The sequence below is a fragment of the Electrophorus electricus genome, chromosome 8 (genome assembly GCF_041902795.1).
Source record: "Electrophorus electricus isolate QZ-2024a chromosome 8, ASM4190279v1, whole genome shotgun sequence".
NCBI classification, from domain to species: Eukaryota; Metazoa; Chordata; class Actinopteri; order Gymnotiformes; family Gymnotidae; genus Electrophorus; species Electrophorus electricus.
The window spans coordinates 31,069,001-31,075,000 of record NC_137504.1 but is presented as its reverse complement, the minus strand read 5'-3'; the positions used below and the strand labels follow the sequence as shown (position 1 = coordinate 31,075,000).

The 6,000-nt window shown below is 39.1% G+C and overlaps 3 non-coding genes across 3 annotated transcripts; all 3 read right to left on the bottom strand.

The window, feature by feature from the left end:
* Positions 1-1,927: 1,927 nt before the first annotated feature.
* Positions 1,928-2,001, bottom strand: trnat-agu (transfer RNA threonine (anticodon AGU)). Its single transcript has one exon. It is a non-coding gene; the product is annotated as a tRNA-Thr (tRNA).
* A 1,796-nt stretch (positions 2,002-3,797) lies between these two features.
* On the bottom strand, positions 3,798-3,871 carry trnat-agu (transfer RNA threonine (anticodon AGU)). Its single transcript has one exon. It is a non-coding gene; the product is annotated as a tRNA-Thr (tRNA).
* A 1,926-nt stretch (positions 3,872-5,797) lies between these two features.
* Positions 5,798-5,871, bottom strand: trnat-agu (transfer RNA threonine (anticodon AGU)). Its single transcript has one exon. It is a non-coding gene; the product is annotated as a tRNA-Thr (tRNA).
* Between the last annotated feature and the right edge of the window lie 129 nt (positions 5,872-6,000).

Below are 6,000 nucleotides of genomic sequence, written 5' to 3'. Positions count from 1 at the left end.
ACTGTGTGAACACAGCTGTTCTTTGCTTTGTCCTGCTTTGTTTGGCTGTCTAGGATGCTGTTGCAAATGAAAATACAAAGACTGTGAATATGAAACATTGGCTTTGCCTGTGGCTTTTATGGTATCATTGAGTGGAATGATAGTAGCTTGCACTCAGTGTTGTTGTTGTACACCAAAATTAAAATATAACACAAAAATGGAGCTTGTGTGTGTGTGTGTGTGCATGTGTGTATATGTATATATGTGTGTGCATGTGAGGTGGAGGGACACTAATCTGTCATTTGCAATTCCTTTATGTAAGAAGCCATTATTTACATTACCCATTTCTAGGAAAAGAAACCAATCACACCACCAGCCACCACTACTCCCAATTCTTGGGCCTCACTACATACATTTATGAAATGAACAAGAGGAGTACTTGTGTGTGTGTGTGTGTGTGTGTGTGTGTGTGTGTGTGTGTGTGTGTGTGTGTGTGTGTGTGTGTGTGTCAGAAAGAAAGAGCAAGATCCAGTCAAATTGTTCATTCTAGATCCTTTTATTTTTCTTAAAATAGCCTTCCTTCAGCCATCATATTACCTATGATTGTATCTTCTCCTCATCTCCACTTTTGAATTCTATTTTTTTCTTCCCATATGTGCAAGTTACCCATCTACACAAATGACATTCTTTAAAACTTTATATTGGCCAAAAAACTGGGCTGTTAAGATAGTTTACCAGTAATTTCAACTACTATTAACTAGTAAGATAAACTACTGAGAACGCTGAAGCCATTCACTGGCCGACAGCAAGTCTGCTACTGTGCAGATAATGCACAATTTGGGATTTCACAGCTTCAGCATGACATGAAAACAGAAATGTGAGGAAATGTAGCAAACAAGAAGAAGGAAGAAAAGAAGTTATCCTGCCAACAGGAAGTGCTTCAAGATATCATTGTAGATGCTTTTAACACCAAATCGGTGACACAGCCCACGAACAAGGTAAGCTCCCATTTAAAGAATTCCAATGCACTATCCACTACATCACACAGACTAGAAACTTAAGTTTTCTAGTCAATATTGTGACCCAGAATGTCACATCCTAAAAAGTGTTTCAATAAGGTAAAGGTATCACTGGAATTTGAAAAGAGGACCTAGACAGGTATGATGACCAGTTAAGCCACAGCACCATTTTAAACCATAGCACACTTTTGATCAACACACTGCAGGGTCTTTGAGCAGTACTTTCACTGTCAACATGGGCAACAAACGCAAGTTTTCGAGTGAAACCAGTGCACATTCAGAACCCTGGTGCACATTGGTGTTAAGCATCACATGTATGTAATAGCACAATACAAATAAATAAATCAAATCGTATCTGCACCTATATAAAAAACAATTATTTGGTAATTTGACAGTGTGCTAACACGTCCCTCTCTTTACTAACCTAATGACTTGGAGAAAGAGCAGTTAATGGCTCAAAGAGAAAGCATGTCATAAGAGACCTATAGGAAAGCTAAAAATTAAAAGGCTGAGATGAGTAAACTTGTCAATAGGCACTCTCTTTGTAATTGATTTACAATTGATAATCATTGCCAGGCACTGGCGGTATTAGCAAGGAACAAGGAAAAGTAGCAACTCTGGTGGCAAGACCTTTAAAGCTGAGTATGGTAGTCAAATGCCCGACTCATTACGCCACAAAGAATACGTGAGACAGAGTTCGCACTGTCAATCCATGCCCTAGCAGATTTTTCCACAGAGCAATGGCACAGATAAAATTTGAATGCTGCACCTAATATTTAAGAGGCATGCATTATCATAATCTAAGATCTCCCACCCTGTTATAGGGAGTATCACTGTGTCTTTGATGTGCCCTCTCCATACTTGCAACTAAGGTCACCTGAATCGTGGGCATAAATATGGAGCCCTAACAAAGATTACCATGATGTAAGAGGTACCGCTGGGAGTTGAACCCAGGACTTCCTGTTTACTAGACAGGCGCTATGACCAGCTAAGCCATGGCACCCTCTCGATGAGCTGTTTGAAGAAATTGCAACAAATACAAGTTTCCGATTGACTGCCATGCAGAAAAATTCATTTGCATGTTGGGCAAATGTCACAGCATCTACCATTAACTGTAAATCATTTAACAAGCAGTGACATATTGCATTAGTCACTCAGCTCTAATTAATCTGCAGACTTGAAGGAGGTTTCAAACCATTGGTAATAATCAAGACAATTATGTATTAGCAGCATAAAAAAAAATCAAGCAAAGTGTTTCTGCACATATCTAAAAAACTGACAATGAATTGGCAACTCCAAAATATGCTGCCAGCATATTTGCTACTTTATTAGGCAGGTACTGGTTCTTAGAGAAAACAAGCCATAAGAGACCCACAGAAAAATGAAAGAATGACATACACATGTTAAACTTTGTCAGACAACAGTGGGAGTAGCAAGGAACAACAGCTTTCAAGGTCCTCCAGAAGAGATACGACTGGTGGAACTCAAACCCACAGCCTTTGAATGATTTCGAATTTGAGCCTAGAAGCCCAACGCACTATTCATTGTTCCAACCAGCCTAGAAAACTTAGTTTTTGACACTCATTCAAAAAAACTAATTTGGATTTTGTGCAAATGTCACAGAATCTACCCATAGCATTAAATCAGAGAATAGGCTGTGACAGCATTCGAAAGCCAGGCAAGTAGACTTTCAAACATCTCATGTAAATGCTAACCTGAATGATGAATTTTGCCTGATATATACTCATATTGGCTGTTGACTTGAAGGAGCAGTCAGAACCCTGGTGCATATTGGTGTTAAGCAACACATTTATGAAATACCACAATACAAATAAATCAAATCGTATCTGCACCTATATAAAAAACTCACAATGCCTCAGAATGCCACATCCTGTAAAGTGTTTCCATAAGGTAAAGGTAACACTGGAATTTGAACATAGGACCTCCCATTTACTACACAGGTATGAAGGCAAGTTAAGTCACAGTACACTTTTGATCAAGACAATGCAGGGTCTTTGATGAGTACTTTCACCTTCAACAATGGCAGCAAATGCAAGTTTTCGATTGAAACCAGTGCAGAAAAACTCATTTGAGATACTACAAACTCATTTGTAGATACTGTGAAAATGTCACAGTATCTACCCATAGCATTAAAAAAGAGAATATGTTAAGCAACACCTTTATGCAATAGCACAATACAAATAAATAAATCAAATCGTATCTGCACCAATATCAAAAACTCACATTTATTTGGCAATTTGACTGTGTGCGAACACGTCCCTCTCTTTGCTAACCTAATGACTTGGAGAAAGAGCAGTTACTGGTTCAAAGAGAAAGCATGCCATAAGAGACCTATAGGAAAGTTAAAAATTAAAAGGCTGAGATGAGTAGACTTGTCAATAGGCACTCTCTTTGTAATTGATTTACAATTGATAATCATTGCCAGGCACTGGCGGTATTAGCAAGGAACAAGGAAAAGTAGCAACTCTGGTGGCACAACCTTTAAAGCTGAGTCTGGCAGTCAAATGGCCGACTCATTACACCAGAGAGGCTAGGTAAGACAGAGGTCGCACTGTCAATACATGCCCTAGCAGATTTTTCCACAGAGCAATGGCACAGATAAAATTTGAATGCTGCACCTAATATTTAAGAGGCATGCATTATCATAATCTAAGATCTCCCACCCTGTTATAGGGAGTATTACTGTGTCTTTGATGTGCCCTCTCCATACTTGCAACTAAGGTCACCTGAATCGTGGGCATAAATATGGAGTCCTAACAAAGATTACCATGATGTAAGAGGTACCGCTGGGAGTTGAACCCAGGACTTCCTGTTTACTAGACAGGCGCTATGACCAGCTAAGCCACGGCACCCTCTTGATGAGCTGGTTGAACAAATTGCAACAAATACAAGTTTCCGATTGACTGCCATGCAGAAAAATTCATTTGCATGTTGGGCAAACGTTACAGCATCTACCATTAACTGTAAATCATTTAAAAAGCAGTGACATATTGCATTAGTCTCTCAGCTCTAATTAATCTGCAGACTTGAAGGAGGTTTCAAACCATTGGTATTAATCAAGACAATTATGTATTAGCAGCACAAAAAAAATCAAGCAAAGTGTTTCTGCACATATCTAAAAAACTAACAATGAATTAGCAACTCCAAAATATGCTGCCAGCATATTTGCTACTTTATTAGGCAGGTACTGGTTCTTAGAGAAAACAAGCCATAAGAGACCCACAGAAAAATGAAAGAATGACATACACGTGTTAAACTTTGTCAGACAACAGTGGGAGTAGCAAGGAACAACAGCTTTCAAGGTCCTCCAGAAGAGATACGACTGGTGGAACTCAAACCCACAGCCTTTGAATGATTTCGAATTTGAGCCTAGAAGCCCAACGCACTATTCATTGTGCCAACCAGCCTAGAAAACTTAGTTTTTGACACTCATTCAAAAAAACTAATTTGGATTTTGTGCAAATGTCACAGAATCTACCCATAGCATTAAATCAGAGAATAGGCTGTGACAGCATTCGAAAGCCAGGCAAGTAGACTTTCAAACATCTCATGTCAATGCTAACCTGAATGATGAATTTTGCCTGATATATACTCATATTGGCTGTTGACTTGAAGGAGCAGTCAGAACCCTGGTGCATATTGGTGTTAAGCAACACATTTATTAAATACCACAATACAAATAAATCAAATCGTATCTGCACCTATATAAAAAACTCACAATGCCTCAGAATGCCACATCCTGTAAAGTGTTTCCATAAGGTAAAGGTAACACTGGAATTTGAATATAGGACCTCCCATTTACTACACAGGTATGAAGGCAAGTTAAGTCACAGTACACTTTTGATCAAGACAATGCAGGGTCTTTGATGAGTACTTTCACCTTCAACAATGGAAGCAAATGCAAGTTTTTGATTGAAACCAGTGCAGAAAAACTCATTTGGATTTGGTGAAAATGTCACAGTATCTACCCATAGCATTAAAAAAGAGAATAGGCTGTGACAGCATTCGAAAGCCAGGCAAGTACACTTTCACCCATCTCATGTAAATGCTAACCTGAATGATGAATTTTGCCTGATATATACTCATATTGGCTGTTGACTTGAAGGAGCATTCAGAACCCTGCTGCATATTGATGTTAAGCAACACCTTTATGCAATAGCACAATACAAATAAATAAATCAAATCATATCTGCACCAATATCAAAAACTCACAATTATTTGGCAATTTGACTGTGTGCTAACACGTCCCTCTCTTTGCTAACCTAATGACTTGGAGAAAGAGCAGTTACTGGTTCAAAGAGAAAGCATGCCATAAGAGACCTATAGGAAAGTTAAAAATTAAAAGGCTGAGATGAGTAGACTTGTCAATAGGCACTCTCTTTGTAATTGATTTACAATTGATAATCATTGCCAGGCACTGGCGGTATTAGCAAGGAACAAGGAAAAGTAGCAACTCTGGTGGCACAACCTTTAAAGCTGAGTCTGGCAGTCAAATGGCCGACTCATTACACCAGAGAGGCTAGGTAAGACAGAGGTCGTACTGTCAATACATGCCCTAGCAGATTTTTCCACAGAGCAATGGCACAGATAAAATTTGAATGCTGCACCTAATATTTAAGAGGTATGCATTATCATAATCTAAGATCTCCCACCCTGCTTTAGGGAGTATCACTGTTTCTTTGATGTGCCCTCTCCATACTTGCAACTAATGTCAGCTGAATTGTGAGCATGAATATGGAGTCCTAACAAAGATTACCATGATGTTACCATGATGTAAGAGGTACCGCTGGGAGTTGAACCCAGGACTTCCTGTTTACTAGACAGGCGCTATGACCAGCTAAGCCACGGCACCTTCTCGGTGAGCTGGTTGAACAAATTGCAACAAATACAGGTTCCCGATTGACTGCCATGCAGAAAAATTCATTTGCATGTTGGGCAAACGTTACAGCATCTACCATTAACTGTAAATCATTTAAAAAGC